The 20,754-nt window shown below is 34.7% G+C and overlaps 1 protein-coding gene across 1 annotated transcript in view; it reads left to right on the top strand.

The window, feature by feature from the left end:
- CAMKMT (calmodulin-lysine N-methyltransferase) overlaps positions 1–20,754 on the top strand; it is a 202,955-nt gene that overhangs the window by 3,175 nt on the left and 179,026 nt on the right. The window contains exon 2 of the mRNA XM_010004938.1: positions 4,020–4,084. The gene's annotated coding sequence lies outside the window, so the exon portion shown is untranslated. The remainder of the gene's footprint in view (positions 1–4,019; positions 4,085–20,754) is intronic.

Below are 20,754 nucleotides of genomic sequence, written 5' to 3'. Positions count from 1 at the left end.
GAAAGAAGAGCTTATGCCATGTTTTTCTGTCCCTACTTTATATTTAGAACCACTCTTAATAACAAAGCTGCCAAAGCAGGAAGCCAGAAGCACCAATATAAGGCAATTTTGCTTAAAAAAATTAAGTTGGATTTATGTGCCATTTTGGCTAGATCCTGGAAGTGAGAAGGGCATTGACTCATTTGAAAAATCCCCATGATGCTTCTGGTTAAATAAACAGTGATCTGTACTGTGCATAATGAAATCTAGATTAACGATACATAGTGGCAGGTGGTCTCTTGAAGTTTGTATAGGTACTAAGGTGCTTCATGATACCTCTGGGGTATGAAAAGGAGTGTCTGATGAGTGTGATTTTTGTTAAAAGTTAAAGGTGTGTCAAAATTAAATTTCTTGTGTTATAATCCAGAATCTCATTTAATTAGTCTAGTCTCATTTGGATTTATACTGTATTTGATGCTTCTACACACTACATCCTTGTCTTGATGATATGAATTGGGTGGCTACATACAAGAAATAACTCTCTTATGGTGTTTGCCATTAATGTTCATTATAAAATAAGTCCCTGAATTGACAGGCAGTCAGTCCTGGGAATAAGGCTGAAAGTTTATGGCTGTCTAACATGGAGAATATAGCCATGTTCTGTCCAAGCTGGAGTCTTGCTACATTTTTCACATTCAGATTTGGATACAATAAATTAATGCTATCTAGTCGGCAGGTGAAAGATCTGAACTTCATTTTTAGTGAAATTTTTGCAAACTTGAAGTGGAAAATGGTATATTTCATTACACATATTGTCTGGCTTTCTGGATCTTTTCTCCATTAAAAATATGTTTTTATTAATAAAAACTTTCCTGTTTATTTGTTAGCTTTGTTCAAGTTCTTCTTAACTTTGGGGGTATTTCACTGTGCTTTCAAAATGATGCACGTGCTAAATACACGTGTTCTTGATGATAGGAAGATACATAATAAGTATGTAGATCAATTTTAAAATCTTTATTTAATATTGCATTTCTGAATCTTTCTATTCTTGGGAATGTGCTTTTAAATTTAAATTTTGTATTAATAGTTTTAGTAATGAAGTGATTATAAATCATAAAGATGCAGTGTCTCACTGTGGAGACGGTGTCTGTCTTTTAGATCAGAAAATTATTCTTTTATTAGAGTTAAAAAAGGAGCAATCAGTATCTTCAAATTTCCTACTTCAGAATATAGACCAACTTTAAAATTGTAGACTCATTTTAAGCAATTATGGAAGAAATAAGTTATTTCTGTGGTAAAATATTTTCTACTGATCAGTCATTTGATGTTTCAAATACTAAAAGGCAAAACTGAAAAGAACAATGTCAGCAGCTTATAGAAGGGGTTAAATCTTTGTAGTGTTAAGTGATCTTTACAAAATGTCATACTTTTATTCTGAATATGAGTGAACCTTCAGATAAAAATATGAATTAAATTATTAGAATATTCTGCACCTGTTAAACCCAAACCCTGTTGTGTTTCACGATGAGTGTGGAGTGGGCATCTGGTGAGGAGAAGGGGAAGTCCTTCATAGCAAATCTGGATGCTTCTTATCATGAAATTATGGCTCACTTATGTGCTTTCCCTGAGCAGTGTTTGTGAAAGCAAGAAAGAGACAGAGTAAGAGTAAGAGGCTGTGAAAGTTGCAGGCAGCCAGAAAAGGGTGCCTGTGCACAATGCCTCCCCTGCCCAAGACAGTGAAACTTGGGGTGTGCTGTGTTTGTACTTGACACCACAAGCTTTTGGCCACTGAATAATAAATGTAGGAATATGTTGGAAATTTGTATGTGTTGTTTTTAGTTATGGGAAAAATGTTTTATAATCTGAGGAAGAACTAATCTACAACGAAAACTGAGAGTATCAAAAACAATAATGCAGATTCAGAACAATCTTAAAAAGAGTGAGTGTGTGGCATGCATCTGTTGTGGAATCTCAGCTTATTCTTCAAGCTGAAGTACTTGGAACTCTCCACTTCTCATCTCCAGTTCTAAACCATTATTTTGGCAACAGCTTGAAATTTGGTTTAGCGATAATTTTAAGGCCAGTGTCCTTATGCTATGGCTGTGTCATTTATCTTTTTTGCCTTTGTCTACCTTTTGACCCTGAAGTATAAATTGTATTCTTCTCTAGACCAGCACACTCCACTTCTTTTTTTCTTTTTTCATAGCATTCTTGAGCTACAGGTAAGTAGTTAGATTGCTCAATTGTTCATCCTCACCTGTTTTTGCTTCATGTGGAGATTTCCATTATAAATCTCCTTTATAAATGAATTATATACATAAAGAAATTGAGGGGAGGAAAAAACCCAGAAACATTTTATCCCAGGACTAATGTACATGTCAACAAAGATTAAAATATTTCTTTACTGTCTCAGCATTTCCCTCCCTGCTCCCCTCATCTTACATTCATTTAGAGGATGAGACATTCACAGCTGTCTGAGAGACTCCAGTAGTGTCAGACAGATGCACAGTAATGGAGTTTGTAGGGTGCTAAGGAGTCAGCAAGGGACAGTTTAAAGAGCAGCTCTGTGGTTGGCAGAGCTACTGATTCTGGCTGATTTAACTTGAATTAACTCTGTTGCATCAGTTACTCAATCTGATTGAAAACAAAGTTGAAAAAAAAAAAAGTTCCCTTTTAGTCCCAATGATCTGTCAAAATTCTTGTAGGCTTCCACTGCAGTTGGGGAATGTATTTTTGATTATTTTTTTTTTTATGTAGCTGCGAGAAGAACTCTAAAGTCCAGTCAAATACTTCACAATATCTTTAATATTTTTTGTTGCCTCTATTTATGACCTCATTTTAGTTCCTGTTAATTTGGTTTCCATTTGATTTTCCTTTTTTAAAAAATTAGTCTAGTTCCTGTTTCACACTTCTCAACATTTAACATGTTAATGTTTCTTAATTTACTGCTTATGCTTATGAGAAGTTAGATAGCTTTCTTTATAAAAGATATAGTTTCATCTTTGCAAAAAGGTTGATTTTTATTTTTTTTTTCTCTCATTATTACAACAATTGTCCTTCAGGAATTAAAAGTTGAGAGAATGAGCATTAATTTTGTAAGTGCTAGAATTGTTCTTCCATTTTTTCAGTGTTTCAAATAAGCATGTTCCTAAGCAGCCTTAGAAGCTATATTTGAAAAATTATTAAAATACTGTATTTTTTTATATTACTGCTGTGCTGAGTTCTATTTAGTTTTTTTTAATAGTGGTCTGATTGTTGTAAAGGGTAAGATTTTTTTATTTTCTTCATTTGGGGCCTAGATTAACCCAAATATAAAATAGTTAAATAGTTGCCTTTTTGCATGTGTGTGTGTGTGTGTGAATCCAGCTAGCCTGACGTCTGTAACATTTAGAGGAAGCCTTTTAGGCAATTTTTAATTGAACTTTGGTGCATGTTCTTTCTGCTGCTGTCGGTATTTTGCTCACTGTGCTCTAAAATTTGCAGTTGCTATGTGAAATTAAGTTAATTAATGTGTTACCCTCAGTTTTGAATGTTTATTTCACTTGGGTAATGCAAATGTAAAGCCAAAGAAAGTGCAGTTCACTGAGCACATTAATCAGTTTCATTGCTCACAATAATTAAATTAAGTGTTCTTGGTTTTGTGGGAGAAAATAGGAATGTGTGTACAGCTGCTGTTCAAAAAATAGTCTATTCTTTTTCCTCTTTGGAGAAACCTTTACCAAAATTCTTCATTTCCTGTATGTGAGTTCCACAACTAAACAAAAAATTATGCTCTTTGGAAATGTTTTCATTTTGATAAAGTATTAGATTTCGAGAAGCATGTTCCTGGTTCATGGATTTTAGTGATGGAACTTTGAAGACTTGTGATTGTCCCCTTGTTTTCCCCCTGGTGGCTACAGTAGTACCTGTTTGCCACTTGTCTGTGAAAGGGGTTTGTGAGAATCGAATGAGTGCAGTGAACCTCTTTTCTGAAGAGGCAAGATGGTTGGTTTTTTGTTTGTTTATATGTTGGTAAAGTCACTGTTTATGTTTTCTTCCAGATTTCACAATGGACTCTTAAATGTTGAAGATGTTCTTACAAGTTTTGACAACACGGGGAATGTCTGTAAGTCATTGCTTATTTAAATACAGTCCTATGTTGATAGAAGTCTAATTGTATTCATACAAAGTATTTCTGTATGAGGCCTCAATAATAATTTCATTTAGCTTAGAAATGCAATTACTGTGGTCAGAGATACAGATCTGCCTACCACGGTGTTTTGTGTGTTACACCGTTTCATGTAGCACAGGTGTTTGTGTGGGTACATTTCTAAGTCACCCCAGTGCAGGTTATTTTTGGTTCTGTGACTGCAGCAGGAGCATTAGAGCAGCTGAACTGGGTTGGACAAAGAATTAGTGTAGCCCATTGATTTGTGGTGGCCAGTGGCTAAGGAGCAACAATGCAAGAACGTGGGAAGCAAATAATGGTAGTTTTATCTTGGAAAGGGCAAACTCAAACAGGAGAAAAACAAAAGGAAGCCCACAGTTACATGAATTCAAAAAGCAAAGGGGAAAAAATTGTGCAAGGAAAAATTCACTGAGGCTATTAACTGTAAAGACATTGCTTATAGCTTAGGAAGTGGTGGATGTTAAGAGAATTAATGGGGCAGTTTGTCCTGATCTTTCACTCTTGTCTAAGCATCAGTTACTGGCTGCATTAACCTGAGACAAGATAAGCCATAACTGGACCTTCAATGTCTGACCCAGTATGGCTCTGCTTCAGTATACTTATTAATGAAATTATCTATGCTGTTAATGGACTTCAATTATTAAACTGTGGCACATAATGGAAAAGAAGCTGAGCAAAAACATTTAAATATTTTCGATGTAATGAGTAATTACTATGATATAATTAACATCTGGAGATACACAGATATGGTTCTTTCTATGTTTTCAAACAAGCACACTGATAGAATAAAGTTGGGGGCATCTCTGTAATCTTGCCAAATATTCAAGAAATGTGCACATATCCCTTTCTACTTATCAAAGCAATAATATAGAAACTGTTCTGATATATATATATTTCATCTTAAAACTCCAGTCTTAGTATTCCAAAGCTGTGTTTCAATAAACATTGACTTTTCATTGGCAAAAAGGTAAATTTATTTAATAAACTTTTTATTTCAAAAGGAAAAAATAATAATAAATTTTGTCCTCTCCTTTTTTGGTATTTGCTACCTTTTATTGAGTTCTCAATATTGAAGATAGTTGTGTGGCCCTGCCAGAAAATACTTCAGGATGTATTCTGTAACTGTAGCCAAAGCGAAATTTGTTCTCAGATTTCTGAATGAAAAATATATCTGAGAGATATATTAATATCTAAATTAATAATATTATGAGAAAGAAAATTCACATTTGTAATAATGGTTGATTTCAGCTACAGATGTAGACATCATGAACTGCATGATAAACACATTTAGATTTAAGGCATTTAGGATCTGGAAGAAAATGCTTTGCTTAAATTGTGGGAGCCATTTAGAGAGATTGTGTGATGCTGTGAGATTTGATGTTGTAGATTCTCAGAATAAGAAGCTAGAGGGACTTCTGAAACAAGTTACTTTATTCTAATTAAACTGTTCTCGGTAAAGGAAAAAAATTGGAAAAAATCCAAACAGGTTTTGGATTTGGGAAAGATACTGTTATATTAGTTCATTATATAACAACTCAGGTATTTCTTTTGAACAGCAGAAAACCCCCTTTTTTAATGTCTAAAAATGCTTAAGTACTCACCTTCATGTACTGGATCAAGATCATGTACCTGACTCTGTTAAGCATGACAACATGATTTCTTAATCCATGTTCTTTCTGTGAGTACTCCAGATGGTGATCAATCTACACACAGTTCCATGTTAACACAAATAAATGACTTTGCTAAAGTTTTCATATGCTTTCCTCCTGTCAGAGGTGCTCTTGGCTCTTCTGTTAACTTTTCCTAGTATTTCAGCTACTTTCTTATTGATTGCAGATGGTAGAACAAGACTTTATAGGCACAACACCAGTGCAAACACAAAAGTAATACGACATTTGTAGCTCGTACAGTTTCTCTGTATATACAAAAATTCAAATTTGTCCTTTTGGATGCAGTATTGCTTTGAAGGTTCATGCTGTGCTATGGTATAAAGTGTTTGCTATGTAATTTCCAGATTCACTGCTTCCCCATTTTTAAATGTCTGTAAGTGTCTCTCTGTATTGATGCACATATTACTAATTTATGCCCATTTTACTAAGTACTCTAGATTACACTCTTTTAGGGTCACTGTAAAATATTTATATTCTGGCAGCATGTGGTACTGTCTTGGAGTATGACAATCATATTCTTTTGCTATCACCTGTGTGGAGTCAGCGTCCCCAGTGCCCAAGCTGGGGTAACTATGGGTCTATCACACCACCATAGCAAAGTTCCCCCAACCATGCGTTTACTGAGCTGCTTGTTTTGGATCATACCTGACTGAATTTGTGTGCACTCCCATTATTTCAGTTGGCTCTTTCTTTGACTTTTTTTGTGTATTTCTTCGTTCGCTTTGTGTCAAGCCACGGTGGAAATGGTAGGTGGTAATTCTGCCTCCTTTAACCCCCAAGAATAACTACAAATGTAGTATTTCTGAAATTTGGTTGACTATTTTACAATTGCTGTGCTGTTCTTTAAGAACTTTATATTACCAAATTATAGTCTACCTTCAAAAAAAACCAAACCCAAACCAACAAATATTTCTAAAATGGACTTTAATAATATTAGATTAATTATTCTAATACCTAGTACTCATGGAACTAGCCCGTATTGATCATATTCTCAGTCCCATCTATAGTAACATACTCTGTGAAAGGACTAATTGAATAATTATAGACCTTAACACTCTTTTAGGACACACTGCAATGTCAGAATTCATTTACTGGACATTATACTTTATGTAAACAATTTGGACTGAGTTATCAGAAAACAGTTAAATATTTTAGTATTCTGTGTTTGTTTTGGCTGCCATACTGAGCATTTATCAGGCAGATTAATGTTTTGCTAAAGATTACTAGATTATTAAATAATTGTGTATTAAATAGATTAGATTTTGTAAAAACTGAAACATTGCATATTATATCCTTTAAAAACACATTAATTTGTTTTGAATTACATGGTTTGTTTTATTTTAGGGGTAGTTTTTTTGTTTCTTCTGGTAATGTTTCTAAATACCTTGTGTTGAAACAGGCTTTTTCCAGGAGGGTTTCTATGGCCTTTTTATTTCAATCTTTGATTTTTCTGCTGACGTCTTTAAAAGCCACATCACCAGACACCATCAAAAGAAGAGTGGTAGAGCAAAGGTTGGTTAATAGTTAATACCACTTTCTCTACACTCCCATTAGGTATCAACTCAGTACAAGATGTGCCACTAGCTGGCAGCATTATATAAAATATCAATAAGCAGCTTTTGGGGAATACTTGTGACAGCTTCCAGAAGTGCTGCCTGAAGTAAGACTTCAGGACAAAAGTGGAGCCAGCTGCAGTAGCTGTACGTGGTGTATTGCAGGATCCTAAGTGTTAACTCTGGAAATTTCTTCTGCACGACGTCTTGTTCAAACTTGGTACCTACAATTTCATTCTGTCTTCTTCAGAAAGATTTCTGAAGATGCATTTCAATTGTAGGATTGCTACAGCGAATGAAAATTCACACTACAAATGAAATTGGTTTTCACTTCCCCCCCAAAATGTGATTTTTTTTCTCCCCTGCTCATCCTTTGCGGGAACAGAGTTTCCACGTGAAAACTCTAGAAGAATTCTCCACACAGGCAGGATGCAATTCTAAATGCACTTCATTCAGCTTTAATTCTGTGCATAGAGTGGAGGCAGGGAAAAGAGGACTGATGTAAAGGGAAGAATCAGTATGGTTGTTTTAGATGACAGTATGCCATTGGTTAAAAAGATGGTGCATCCTGAGACCATCTCTAGTCCCAAGACAGTACTTTAATAGAACTGATGGATCCCAGGCTGAAGGTTCTGTGGTAGCACTGTGGGATGACGTCAGCTGGCTCCAGGAGCTGCATGCCATGCTCATCCTTGCAGAAGAAAAAATCTCTTCTGCAACAGTCTGTCTGAAAAGCAAGGAAAATTCTGCAAGAATGAGCTTTTGAGAGTATCACCTTCCCCTGCCTTTCATAGAATCATTGAATGGTTAAGGTTGGAAAGGACCTTAAAGATTGTGAGTTTCCAACCTCCCTGCTATGAGCAGGGACATCTTGCAGTAGACCAGCTTGCACAAAGCCTCATCCAACCTGGCCTTAAGTAGTTATGACTGAAATGCTTGTATAATTATATCCCTGCAGTAATAATTTCAAATTATATATAAATTTAAATTAAGTGAAAATATCAAGGACCAAAAAGTATACCTCTTTACAATTTGCCACCAGTCTAAGCAAGCTACATTGTCTGCAAAGGAGAATTTTAAGCAGTGAAATACATCATGTTTTAGGATTTTCGTCCAGTATCTCCCTGATGTTAACACAGAAACAAGATATTCCAGGGTAGTCAAGTAGTACAAAATTGCATACATGCTATAGCAAATAATTCTCTTGTAAACTGCATATAGCATTAGTTAATATTTCAAGAAAGGACATGATCAGTACGTGTTAATTTGATTTGCCACTTGGTTGAGTGTATAATTACATGTTTTGGAACGAAAAAAGCAGCAGAGGGTGCTGCAGTTACAGAGCTACACAGGCACATATTGCTGGTCCTGTAGGCAAGTAGATCCTGCTATGACTTAAGTTTCGGGGTAGGATAGCTTTAAATTCTATTGCCTCTGTTTATACAGGGAAAGCAGGTAATCAGTGTGAAATCCAGAAAAAGTAGAAATATATATTTTCTTGAAAAATGTTATAAAAGTTTTTTATTGCTGGGAAATGTTGCATGGTTTCCTGAAAACCTAGAGCTTGCTATAGCTACTGCTACAAAACACGTACTCACCATTTTCTAAACTGATTTTATTTGTGATAATTTATGTTTGGAAGTTTCAGTCTCAGAAGCAAGTTCTATGTTGAGGAAAGCTGTGTTTTGTTTTATTTTGTGGGGTGTTTTTATGTTGTAGGCTTTGTGTGTGTGTGTTTGTTTTTTAACTGTATTTATTTCAAATAAATTAACTAGCTAAACTGTATTATTTTTTTTTTTGGCCCTGCATATAATATTTTTCACGAAAATAACAAGAGATAAGGATTTTTAACTTCAAGTCCACAGTGGTGTTTTTGGAAATGTATATCAAAGAACAAAAAAAATTGAAACCCCCCTGATTTTCTCCTTTTAGTTTTCACTTCTTTTTTTTCAGATTGCATGACTTTTAAAATTATGTTTTAAAATTAAAACTAGTAATTGATTAACTTCTTTTTCTTTACTTAAAAAAATCTAAATCTGCTTAAAGAACCTTCTCAGCTTCCTTCCTTCCTTCCTCTCAAGTAGCTAGAATGGGAGGGGTGTCTTCATTCCTGGTAGTAGCATACGAGGATGTGTTCAGAGCTCTCACTGCTTGACTCAAAGGTATCAGAGGTCCTCTATGGAGAAATGGTGGTAGCTACTGATTTATTGTGCCTGGAAGGAGAGATGCCATCAGGCTACATGGAGAAATGCATAGGATGGCATCCTTTATGGCAGCACAGATGCTCCTGTATTTCATTATGTATAACATTATCTAGAATCAACAAGGGAGCAGACTGCAGTTTTCAGGTACTGCTGTGGAAGTTCCCACCATTTTTTTAAGAGGAAATGCCTTGTTTTCTGTGGTGAAGAGCATACTGACTTGAACATGCTTCCTACCTCTTCTGTCTCAGTAGGTATTTTCACCTGAAGAAACTGCCACTTGTCTTCTGAGCCTTCTCTCATTCCACCTGTGCACAGTTTGAAATTGTTTACCATGTTAGAACCTCACACCTTCTTGGAAAAGTCTTCAAGGAAAAATAAATTGAGTGGAAGAGTGTTTGGATAGCAATGATACATGTTGTTTTGAATGAAATACTGTATTTATGATACCTACAATTTACTATTCACTATGCAGCTTCCTTTTAAATAAAACATTTCATGATTAGGGTTAAGAAAAAAACAGCTGTTTTCTCCCTCCCCCATGATATTCACTTCACTGATTCAGCTTGCAGAAGCATCCCAAGCAGTCACATTGACATAACCAGCATAAAGCTTATGGAATGGAGCAGAAAATAAGTATATGGAGAGAAGCAGGTACCTTTTAAATTACTCTTGCTACCAGAATTGTTTTTATTAAACTGTTCTCTGACGGAACATCAGTGATTTGTTTGTTTTAAGTACTGTCCTGCAATCTTCTGCTTTTTTCCACTGACTAAAATCTTATTTTTATCAGGATCCTATATGTGAATAGAATAATCATAACTGTGTCCAGGAATCTGTTTTCTCTGAAGTATTTTTTTCTACTATGTATTCCAACATAACCTGCCTAGACTTTCAAACATGGTACTAGCTCAGAGAAGTGGGAGGTGAAGAAGCCCAGCTTAGCCCTTCTGAGTACCCTCTTTCTTCCTTGGTCAGCTTGGAGCTTTTGTAATAATTGGTTCTCCTGTTCAGGAGATTGCAATGAGCATCTTTCAGTTAAAATATATTAATCTATTGGAGCAACTACGGTTACTTTTCTGTATTGCTGAGCAGTGTTTTGGACCTTGGCACTCATTAGCTGGGCTTTTGCATTCGATCTGTTGTCTTAATCTTTATAAAAATTGGTGGCATAAATATGTTTCTAAGTGTACAACTTGTGCTGGTCTGACTTCACATACTGGTGTTGACCTTCTATAATCTGAAGCATTTTGAAAGTATTCTATGTATTCTAAATGGTTTATCATGAAAAGTTGGATCTTTTGGCTTTAATTAAAATAATTTGAAGATAGAGTATGACACTTTAAATTAGATTGGTAGAAGAAGGGTATGAATTATTTTATTTCATGGGTTTTACTTTTGCTTTGGATAACTTATTATAATCACCTTTTTAATTGAGAGAGGGTAGGATGACAGTTATAAGCATCTTTAAGGGGCACTATGTTATGAATTGAGCTTAGTCTTTTAACGCATTGTAGAGTTTTCTCTTAAAATATTTCAAATTCGAGAATAATTGAAATAACCAGTTAAAATTTAGCTTGTTGTGCAGTAGGTTGTTGCCATTTGGGTAGAACTTTCATGTTTCTTTGTAATAATTCTTTTTGTTTTCACCATTCTTTTTATTTGCCATGTTCTACCCCATGCTTTCAGTGCTGTGCTCCACAAAAGTACAGGCTTGAGGTGCAAAACATGCTCAAGAAGTGCCATACTTGGAGTAGCTCCTTGAGTAGCTGCTTTCTGTTCAGTAACACACAAAGTGGCTGATGGGATTTGACTTACACGTCAGATGGGGCATTTTTCCATATTGTACTATAGTCTCACCAGTGGCTATAGTGTGGAGAGAGCAAGGATGTTCCCTGTCAGCTACAAAAGTAGCTGAAATGATATGTGTAACTTGCATCTTGTTTTGGGTCTTTTTAGAGAACTTTTACAAAGTTGCACTGCATTTAATAAGAAAAAAAAAAGTTCATATGGATGAACTCATGTCTTCCTTTGAAAATGTTGAGGTGAAATGTTTCAACTAATTCAGTTTCAGTTTACAGAACTGCATTCAATCAAAACGATTTTTAGCAAAATGTTGCTGGAAATGAGAATTTGAAACATTTGGTGAATAATATATCCATTTGAAATTTTTTGTCTGATGATAGTTCTGACTGAAAAATCTGATGAAAGTTAATCTACATAGCTGTGACGAGAAGAAAAACCTATAGAGAAATATTATCCAGGTACTTAGCTTGACAAATTAAATACTTTTATTGAGTCTCTGTACAGTTAAATAAAATTTTATTATTTTAAATAATTTTTCAAAATATTTTCAATAATATGGGAAAAATTGTCAAGGCATTATTCCGGAAATCTAAATAACTAATTTTTGTTAAACCCGGTGGATTAAAAAAGCTCCCTATATAAGTGGTTTGGTAAGTAGAAAATGTATGAGGATTATGTGTGAATCAGCATGTTTGTAGGAATTACAGGAGGTGCAGCCTTGTGGTTTTCAATGAAAACTGCAGTCCACCTGCAAGAGATTTGAGTGACTAGCCTATAAAACAGATTCAGAACATACTGGTTCTAGCAATGCTGATTTCACATATACTCTCCTTACTGGTAGAAAATATCTCTGGGTATGTAATGGTAGTGTTTTTTACTAAAGCTTAAACTTAATTTACTTTTTGTCAATGAGCAAAACTTTCTTTTGTAACAGTTTTTTAGATATTTTATCACATGACCGTGCCTTGATCTTCATTTTCTTATGTTGAGCTAGCTAAATTTTACCATTTTTCTGAAGTGACATTTTTTGCTAAGTTCTGGCTTTTCTTTAGACCCTGTACATGTGGTTTTTACCTATCTTGAACAGTGTCAAAACTGGGCACAGTAGTACAGTTGAGAACTTAATAATGCTTGGTAAACCAGGTGATTTTGTATTCTACAGCCTATAATCCAAATATTGTATTTTCTTCTCTTATAACAGTGTGGTTTTTACTCACGTTGAGTTTTTGACCTGCCATAAAGTCCAGGTCCTCTTCAAAAAAGATCAGTTATTCCTCATTGTGCATTTATGTAGCAGATTATTCTTACCCAAATGCAATACCTGATTTTTGTCCCTGTTGAACTTCTTCCTCTGTTTCCAGACTTCTCCCAGTTAATAGCTTTTGTCCTTTGAAGCCTGTATTTCAACATATTGGCCTTCCTAAGTTGATATATTACTAATTTAATAAGCATACTCCTTTAATCATCTAGATGATTAATGAAACCACTCAACAGAGCACAATCTAGTGTAGGCACTAGATTATCCACTTGATAAAATCACCTGGTTTTAGTGTAAAACATTGATAATTATTCTCTGGTGTCAGTTTTCTTCATCAGCTCTGCACCTGTCTCAACCAAATTTAATTTAGACTGTTTCTCATTAAATAGGCAAATGACTTCCTAAAGTTCTAATATAAGACACCTACTGCCTCTGCCCTACACACGGGCCTCTTATTATGTTGGTTTGGTGAACGTTTTGTTATTTAAAATCTGTAATTTATTTTTTATTATTTATACTTTATCATGTAGTATGCAACTAAAGCATGAAAAACATGAATCTTTTTTGAGTTTTCAATTATGTGAAGATGAGGATTAATTGAATGAAACTTTATACTTAATTATAGAATGCTTTATTGTCTTCTGCACTGAAAGCTGCCTGTTTATTTTCTTTCTTCTATTTTCATTCACTTCCTAAAAGCCATTGTTTTAAACATTTTAACTGCAGATGTACCCTGTCTAAACTTTGTGCATAGTTTTGTCTTGTTCTTTGATGTCCTGAAGGAGAACTCCAGCTACGCTGAGATGTGTACTGGTTTTGTGACATTTGGTAGTCTAGCAAAAATTAGAGTAGGATTGTAATATCTCTCTACCCTAATACCCTCTACCTCTCATCTCCGAATGTTCCATACATAGAATGTAAAATAAAATAAGATGGGTTGTTTGTTGTTGTTTGGTTTTTGTTGTTTGTTTGTTTTTGGGGGGGAGGACTTTTTTAGTAATTTAGTAGTACTCAAATATATTTGTGCTTCTTGCACCTGAGAAATGGAATTCTGCAGGTCATATTCAGTACTAAAAATAATTTAACCAGTTACACCTTTTAACACCAACTTCTTGTCTACTGATATTTATTGTTAAACAGTGACCTGTGCTTTGTGAATTAGATTTATTTTCTTTCCATCTACCCTAGCGCTGCCTGAATGTGTGTTTTGCTGAGTAGTTTTCTTTTTTTTTTTTTTTCCCCCATTATATTTAAGCCAATTCCACTATTTGAAGGTAGTGTTTTGTTGTCGGGTTTAAAAATGTGTTTTATGTCAGCTCAGAAGAGGGTAAATACTGCACTATACTCTCAAAAGCACCTTTTTTGGTATTAATTAATCTGTACAATATCACATCCATGAAATAAATATTAGATATATTTTACAGACAGGAAGTCTTGGAAACCTCTAGATTTGCTACAGAGCTGTTAATGGGGTAGAAACTTGAGTCACAACAAGACAACTTGCAGTGGTGAAATGCTAAGGGCCACCATCAGACCTGACTTCTAAATTGTGCAATACTACATTTTCAGGAGTGTCTGCTTATTTTAAATGCCACTCATTTGGGTTCTTTAAAGTGAATGACTTAGAGCTGTGTCAGAAAAGAGAGTTAGGCATCGCTGAACTGAATTTTAGGTGCCTTGACAATAAAATTTAATCCTCCTCCAGGTAAGGAGGCATTTCTACACAAGTAGTGGCATGGGCTGGAATTCATCACAGGTGTCACTCCAAGAGTCAGGTCATTAACACTCTCTCTTTTTGGAGTTTCATTTCCTAACCTGATGCATTCATGTTCTTAAACCCTTTCCTTTATTTAGATACTTCAACTGTGTCCATCAAAAATATGGAAGGAATAACCAACCTGTTTTTAACATCCCATGGGGCAGCTGCAGATTTTATGAAATTTTTTTTTTGTTTCAAACAGGAGTCTAATGGTTATAAAGCTCACCAGGTGATTCCATGGAAGTAGGGGAGACCAGCACACCTGAATTAGCAAAGGGAATGGGCTCAGGGCTTTTATGTGCTCACTTACTGGAGCTAATTTTGGACAGTTAAGAACAGTATTACTAAATGTATTGAGTGATCCTTCATGATAGCACGTCAGGCAAAGAAACCCACTCCAATCTGTCAGTAGTTATGAATTTAGAATGTGAAAATAGCAGCTTTATGCATGCCTCAGTGTAAGCACATACCCAGTTCCATGAAATCTACCTATTCACACAGCTAAACCACTGCATATTCTTAAGCCATTTTACGAATCAGCTCCCTACTAAAAAGTGACAGGCAAAAGTAGTAATAAAACATAATACAGCCAAGCAGGGTCCTTATCTTTGCTGTATATTGGTTCACATTTTGAAATTGTAGCAATTTGAGGGAATTTGTGGATTTACTTATTATTTAATTGGTCATTCCCAAAGTAGAAAACACCGTTTCCTTTTTTGTGTGTGTAAAGACTGCTAAAATGAGCTTAACCAGATAAACAGGTTTTTTTATTATTGTTAAGAATTAACTTGATAATTTTGCCCACAACAGTAATCTGCTTTTAGCTGCACACCTCCTGTGAGCCTAGTTATTGAGAGGTATACCTGAGTAAATTCTGACATTATTTCCTCAGTTCAAATAACGGAGGAGGATGTCTTAATGAGATTGTCTCAGGAAATATTTTTATGTGGGTGTTATTCATTTGGTAGGTTTTGACTGGACTAGCACAGGTATTTAGTAAACACCAGTGAACTATTGATATTTATGAAGTGTAATGTTTTTTGCTTTGCCAGCTGAAATTAGTAGGAATAGCTTTCAAACATAGATCTGTGAGAAACTCTCTGAGCAAAATTTGAATATCTATATAAAATAACTCTTACTGGGGCATTAAGAGCAAGGCTTGGTTTTGTTGCATCCATTTTTAGTTTAATAATAATCTTTGAAAATTATTGAAACTCCATGGGTCTAAGGTACGAGCTTAAAAGACTTGTGAATGTTTAGGAACAAACGCAATTTAGTCATCCTTTGTTGTATGTTGGCACACTTAAAGAATTTAGAGACTTTTCTCATGAAGAAACAGACTTTTTACTTGGTATAAAGTTGGGCATTAAAATCTGAACAGTTTGCAAAGCTTTGACTTACAAGTAATGACATTTAAATGGTACTGATAGCAAAAGGCAACATACTCCAATGATTTTTAGGGTGAATTTCTAAGCTTTTAAGGTTGTATCACCACTCAACAAGGCAGTAGGACCAACAAAATGATTAAAAGATACACAGCAGTAAAATAGCCATACAGGTTTGGCATTTAAAAACTAAGATCTCTACCCTACTTTCTAAATGGACAGTAAAATATCTTGTCTTTGAATTTCTCATAACTTTAAGGAAAAACCAGGAGGTGTACACTAAGACAGTAGGACAATATAATCAAGGGAGGGATGACAGCTTTTGGAAGCTCTCCAAATAATATCTGCTGATGGCTTAGAGAAACTTCCTATTGAATTATTTTTCTTATTTTCAAAGCAACTGTTAAAAAGAAGTATTTATCCTTCCCCTTCCCATTGAAATTTCCAGTTCCAGAATCAGAAACAAGCTGTCATACCGAACATTGATAAAAACTTAAATTACAGTAGAGATATTAAATATATATTCAAGATCAGCTAGTTAGAACTACTTTGGTCATTGCAATCTTTGTTCTAATTGATAAATGCTTTACAATGTAAATGTTTGCATAATGGAGCAGGCAGTTGCATGTCTTCTGTGTTAGCCTCCAGAATTTATATCTCACACTTGCCTTTAGCAGGCAAAAGTAATTGTGATAACAAGCAACATATATAATACAGAATTCTAAATACTTAGTTTTGTTGACAGTACTGACAGCACAACAATATAGATTATTTCAGACAAATAAAATTGGAAGAGATACTCTAAGTGCTTTAAATTTGTTGTGATCCTCATTATTTCAAATATGTATTTCCTCATAATTACTATAGCATTTTCTTTGGAGGATTCTATTTATGTACTCTTCAGAAAATGATATTGTAAAAATCTGGCAATAAAGTACACAGCCACACATTTTGCTGTTTGTTAGGGTGACAGCCTAACAGGAGGGGAAGCTGTTATGTCAGGTAATTCTGCAAGGCTGATCTAGAATTGGATGGAGCTGCTGATGAGTGAGAGCAATCAATGAAAATTCTGTGTTTCGTGTATGAGTTGTTTCTTTGCATTTTTCGTTTGTTTGTTTTAAAATAAGCAAAATTGTCAGGGTTTGGTGTTTAAAGAGCTCTGTACAACTGTTGTATTAGAGTTCAGTGTAAACTGTCAAAAAGAAACAGGCAAATCCCGGATATGGTGAGTCCAATTATATAAGATGCTTTTACAAATCTGAGCATTTAAATATAGGGATATGACTTATAATTACAAAATGTTTCATAATCCAGAATGAGAAATATGCATGTACTGCTCAGAAGATATTATCCTGTGATTTTTAAGAAAATACATCTAATTGGCATGAACTTTTTAATGTATGTGTATATCTGTAGGTATATCTAATTATTTTATATACATAATCATTACATCTGTAACTTTTACAGATATAGTTATAGAAATACATTTGTTCACGTTTTACATATATATATATATATATGTAAGAAGAAAACCTGGATTTTGAACAGAGTCTTTTTAGTAAGATATTGTCAAAGATTTATTTGACCTGACAGTTTACTTTGAGCCTTCCTGAAATAGCATCTTATTGGTGACATAAATATTGTAAGATGATTAAACTAGAACTGCAATGTGCCATCTTTCTGCGAATGTTTGAAAGTATTGTCAGCTTTTGAATTGCTGTCATATTTTTTCAATTGTTTTTAGTACAAGTAAAATTTGACTTCCCTTAGTAGTATAAAGAATCTCATTGTCTTCGGCAGGGCATGTCAGGTGAGTAAGAAACATTGTCTTCTCTCTAACATTGATCTTTAAAAACCAAAAAAATTATTTTAATTTTAATGAGGTGAGAATCTGGTAACTATTGAAATGTTTACAGTGCTGAATAATGAGCAGCACGGTAGGTGAAATTTGGCATAGAAATAAGTACTCTTCCTTCTTTTTTAAAAATATTTGAATGTTGGATAGCATAGAAGTAGACAATAAAACAAATTCAGAACCTTTTATTCCAAAACTAACATTTAAAAAAGAATACTTAAGTAATGCAGTTAATTCTTTAATATATATTACCACTTTCATATTAATATATTTCAGATTTTCTAGATACATGTTTTATAATTTGGATATATTTTTTTCTACCAGAAGACTTCAGCCTAACATGCTAAGAGATGATGATAATCAGAGAAGGGAGTGGGTCAAACAGTAAGCATAATCAGAAAGAGTCATAAAACAAGGAGTGCATGGGGGATAAGAATGAATAAAACAGTAGTGGCTGGGCTGGAATTGGAAATGAAGACATATTTTATAGAGTTTTTTCCAAAAGAGAAACCAGATTGGTCATAGAGAAGCCTAAGATGAAATGACAGTAAATTTAATTAATTAGTGTGTCCTAAGAGTAACTGTATCAAGACAAGAAGTCAGTGGTGGGAGGGTGACTATGCTAGCTCAGCTTCAACAGGACTGGAATGAAATTGTGGGTGCAGCAGAAAACCTTCCCACAGGACCAGCAGCAGAACAGTTTCTCTGTGCATCACCTTCCTATGACTGCTCAGGTGACATACAGATTTCATTCTTTTTTACTGCAGCTCCTTGTAGATTGCTGCAATGTTTTAATTTACTTACTTGTGTAATCATAAAGAAGTTGAGCTAATCTGAAAGTTGCAATCCTGCAACTACCTATAGAGGAGGTGATATTCCAGATGATGGAATTTTTAATGTTTTGGGCTTTTTTTGCCTCAAAAAACAACCACAGAAGTATGTTTTTGTTTGAGTCATTGGCTCTGCAGCATGCACCATTTTTGTTTAGGGTTGCCTGTGTAAAAGGGCATTTCATGGTTCCTGAAGCTCCTTGTTGCTTGGACAGATTCTCTGTCTGCCAGAGGGTTCTCTTTGATAGTGGGTTAGTATGTTGTTTTTCTGAAAGCAGAAGATAATCACAGCTTAAATTGTGACTTCAACAGCTAAGCCAGAAATGTCAGATACTCAAAAACTAGGGTTCTAGGTTCTTTGGACTCTCAGGAGTTAGTGGATGTTCTTCTTTCTGTGCCCCAGGACTTCATCTAAGCAGCATCTCTTTCTGACTTGTCTGTCCCCAAGGACACCACCATGTTGCTGGTACCATAGGGGAAATACTCAGCAAGGACTGTGTGATGGAGGAATTGTTCTATTAGGACTAGCCAGCTGGGTGTCTTTCAAAGCAGGTGAGAGACTGAAAAACAGGCAAACAATTCTGGTAGGCCTGCATACAGCTTTCAAGTCCAACAGCTAGAGAGACCTGCTCTACTAAAACTCAAGAAGGAGTAAGTTATCTTTAAGTGTACATATTGATTGTATTATCATTAAATGCACTCTGGCCTTTAGTTCTGTGAGCTAAAAGGAAGCAATGGCCCAGTCTGAAGGATCCTTCATGTTGTGAAGTAGCACTTGTTAAGTGGTGTGCTTTGGCAGAAATTGTACCCAGAACAGTCACACTTTTGAAAGTACTCTTCATATGTAAGTGTAAGTCTTATACTCTGAATCATCCTATGATTCATAATGCTATTATGTTTTAAAATATATAGGTCAAATTGTATATACTAATGTAGTTGGTGGTAGATTTCAGTATCCCTGTGTGAAGCCAAAGAATATATAAAATCGAGATTCTGTTGTTTTAGGAAGCATTTTGTGAGTTAAAAAAACCACGTGGTTAAAAAAAAAAGGTAGCTTTTCTAACTTTTTAACGTGATGATATAAGAACCAAACTCTAAAGAGTAAAAAAAATGTAGTGTTGCTGTGTGTTTTCCTCAAGACCTACCTAACCTCAAAGCATGCATAGGTTGTGTATTGCACCTGAGAAAATAAATGTACCTATAACCTGTACCAGGTCTCTTAGAGGCATACAAATATTTAAAGAAAATACAAATATTTAAAACTCCACCTTCTTAGCACATTCAGTATGTGTTGCTGGCACTGTAGGCATTTTCAGATTTAGTATAAGTAGTATAAATGTCATCAGTTTAACAAACTTGTTGTTTGTTGTTGTGAATAGTGTTATAAACACTGCATCTCTTATGATCAAACTTAGATACTATTGTTGCCCAGAACCTTAATTTAGCAAGGTCTTGATCAATAAATGTTCTTAATTTGGAATAGATATACAATGAATAGGAACAGATATACAATGAATAGGAACTGCTAAACAATAGTAAGGAATTTTAAAGAAGTGTTGAATGAAACTTTAGAAATCCTTTTTGTCCTTGTAGCTACTTTTAAAGTTAACTTCATATGGTCTTCTGAGACAAAGACATTGACCCCATTGTGAAACTGAACCTTAAAGCCCAAATACTGACTTTTTTTTTCTGTCCGTTGATTGTACATTGAACATAGACTCAATGTAATTATTATATAACAGACCTTCTACAGGATCACAGTCCATAAACCTTTTTGAAATGCTTTGTGTGTCTCTAGATAATAACATAGACAAAATATGCAGCAATCTGAAGTTTAGAAAATGTAGTTTGCATGACTTGTAGAAAGCATCAGTCTGTTTTACATTGTATATGGCAGGGTCTTTAACTGTCTGCTGGGCCAAGCTAAAAAGGTAAGGTCTGATGGTGATATTACTGCAAGACAAATAATACATGCTACTCTGCTTGAAAACATAATGGCTTTATACTATAACCTTTCGCCCTGAAATGATGCTTGAGTGGACATTAACTCCTAAGTGAACATGCCTGAGTAAATAAAACTGTGGTTTCACATAACAGGGAGATACATTTTTTAGATCCTTTGCTGATTATATTGTGTGAAGGTCAATCTTCTGCCCCATTTCTGAAAGTCAGGTCAGAAAAGAGATTTTGGGGTCACTTCTTCAAGTATCTAAGCCATTACAATGCACTAATAGGCCCTGATAGCTCATTTTATAAGTTCTTAGCATTAAGCTAGACTTTGTTTAGACTC

This window comes from Chaetura pelagica, unplaced genomic scaffold (genome assembly GCF_000747805.2).
Source record: "Chaetura pelagica isolate M959 unplaced genomic scaffold, ChaPel_1.0 scaffold13, whole genome shotgun sequence".
Lineage (NCBI taxonomy): Eukaryota > Metazoa > Chordata > Aves > Apodiformes > Apodidae > Chaetura > Chaetura pelagica.
This window is presented reverse-complemented; position numbering and strand designations above follow the sequence as displayed.